We start from the raw sequence: 2,271 nt of genomic DNA, 5'->3' as shown, positions 1-2,271 counted from the left end.
CTCCGGCTGTAGATAAGAATGGCCTTCCAAGAATAAGTGGATCCTTAGGTTCTTTTTCTAGTTCTAGAACTACGAAATCGGTTGGTATGGAACATTTTTCGATTTCGACAGGAACATCTACTAAGATACCTACAGGTTGTCTAACGGAATGATCAGCTAGTACTAAAGAAATCTTAGTGGGCTTGAAAGTGTGATGTCCTAAACGTTTTGCTACTGAAACAGGCATCATGTTTATGCTAGAACCTAAATCACAGAGAGCACGCTCAAAAGCTACATCATTGATGGTGCATGAAAGTACAAAGCTTCCAGGATCGTTTTTCTTTTCAGGGATTCGGCTTTGTAGGATAGAACTACATTCATGGGTTATCATCATAACGCCTTCTTCAAGAGTTAAAGAATTTGTTAGAATACCCTTCATGTATTTTCTTAAAGCAGGAATCATAGCACAAGCTTCTACAAAAGGTAATCTCACATTTAATTGATCGATCAACTCTTTCAGCTTAGCTTTTTCTTTCTCTTTCTTAGGGGCTCTTAAGGCTCTAGGATATGGAGGTTTAGGTTCGTAGACACGAGTTGGTGGAGGTGGAATCGGGTCGTCTCCAAGGATTTCCCGGGATGAATCTTCTCTTACTTCTTCTCCATCCTTTTCTCCTACCACTTCTTTTTCAATGTCTTCATTCGTGATTCTTTCTTTTTCTTTCTCCTTTTCCTTACCCTTTTCCTCATCTTCGGGATCTTTAGGAAATTCTGCCTCTTTGTAAGCTAATCCACTCCTAAGTGTGATAGCTTTCACATGATCGGAGGGATCTGCTTCACTTGAGCTTTCGAAAGAATTTTCACTTAGCTCCTCTTCAGAATTTCCTAACTTTTTAGAATTAGTTTTGACCATTATGTTAAGGAGGGTATCGGAATCCTTCTGCATCTCTTTTAGTTCAGATCTAAGATCACTAATCTCTTGAGACATAGATTTTTCAAGCTCTAGAATCTTTTTGTTTAGGTTTTCAGCTTCAGAAGAGGGAAAACTAGGATAGGAAACAGGATTAGATTGAATAGCCGAGATTGGTTCGGAAGGTGGTGTCCAACCAGGCTTGAAAGACGTTTTCCCGCGGTCAGGTGGCTCACGACCGCGGTGAATCAAGTCTTGGCCGCGGTCAGAACAGCCACGACCGCGGTGAAAGGTTGCTTGGCCGCGGTCAGAACAGCCACGACCGCGGTGATCAGAAACGAATGGAACATCATGAATTTGATATACTTCTGCATTGTTCATCATCCCTTGATCATAAGAATCCATTGGGTTGTCCCAACCATCAAAGTTACACGTATTGTGTGCCCTATTTGGTTTTTGCAATCCAAGATGACTCATTATGTGACGGAGACACTTTATAACTTCTGAAATTTCTTCTTTCTTCTCAGGAAGTGCAGAATTACCAAAGGTTACTTGATTTCGGATGCTGTTTCCTAAATTTTTAATGAAAACGTGAGCATCTTCTACAGATCTAGTTGTGAAATCTCCATTACTTGCTATATCAAAAGAGTGTCGTAACTCTGGAGTTATACCGTGATAGAAAATACTTAGCAGGTATTCCTCGGCATATCCATGGTGTGGACAATCTCTTTGGTATTCCCTAAATCTTTCCCAAGTATCTAAAAGATCTTCATCTTCTTTTTGTTTAAAAGTTCTTATCTTCTTTCTTAAGAGATTTGCAAGATTTCTAGTGTAAAAACGATTTAGGAAAGCAGTTTTACACGCTGCCCACGTTTTTAGTGAAGCAGGTGGCAAAGATTTTAGCCATTTGCTGGCCTTATCTCTAAGAGAGAATGGGAAAAGACTACACTTGTGGTAATCCCCATTTGCTGTAATGGTTGCACATAATTCTTCGAAAGTCTCGATATGGTCTATCGGGTTTTCGAAATTGTAACCATGGAATTGATTTTGTTGAACTAAATGGATATGGGGTACCTTAATTTCGGTTTTGCCATCCTCTGGTAAGGCTGGTTGAATAGCTCTTCGATCTCCCATGAACTTTTCGAGTGAATCGAAACTTCCAATCAGTTCATCATCATCTTTGTGTTTGACCGATCCGATCAGCTCATTGTCATCATAGATCGGTTCGTCAAACTCATCATCAGTCAGGTCATCATCGTCGATTGGATCACCATCCACACGATATGGTGGATCACCAAGAGTTCCGGGAACATGTTCCCGGTCTCTCATCTCAGAGAAACCTGAAAAAATTCAAAAGAAAAAGTAAAAATAAACAAGTGTTCTAA

At 40.1% G+C, this 2,271-nt stretch overlaps 1 non-coding gene across 1 annotated transcript; it reads left to right on the top strand.

Moving 5' to 3' along the window:
• The first annotated feature begins 1,592 nt into the window (after positions 1–1,592).
• On the top strand, positions 1,593–1,700 carry LOC112084927. The gene has a single exon (XR_002898581.1). It is a non-coding gene; the product is annotated as a small nucleolar RNA R71 (small nucleolar RNA).
• The last annotated feature ends 571 nt before the right edge of the window (positions 1,701–2,271 follow it).

Source organism: Eutrema salsugineum, unplaced genomic scaffold (genome assembly GCF_000478725.1).
Source record: "Eutrema salsugineum unplaced genomic scaffold, Eutsalg1_0 scaffold_4, whole genome shotgun sequence".
NCBI lineage: Eukaryota > Viridiplantae > Streptophyta > Magnoliopsida > Brassicales > Brassicaceae > Eutrema > Eutrema salsugineum.
The sequence above is the reverse complement of the archived record's forward strand: the minus strand, read 5'-3'. Positions and strand labels throughout refer to the sequence as shown.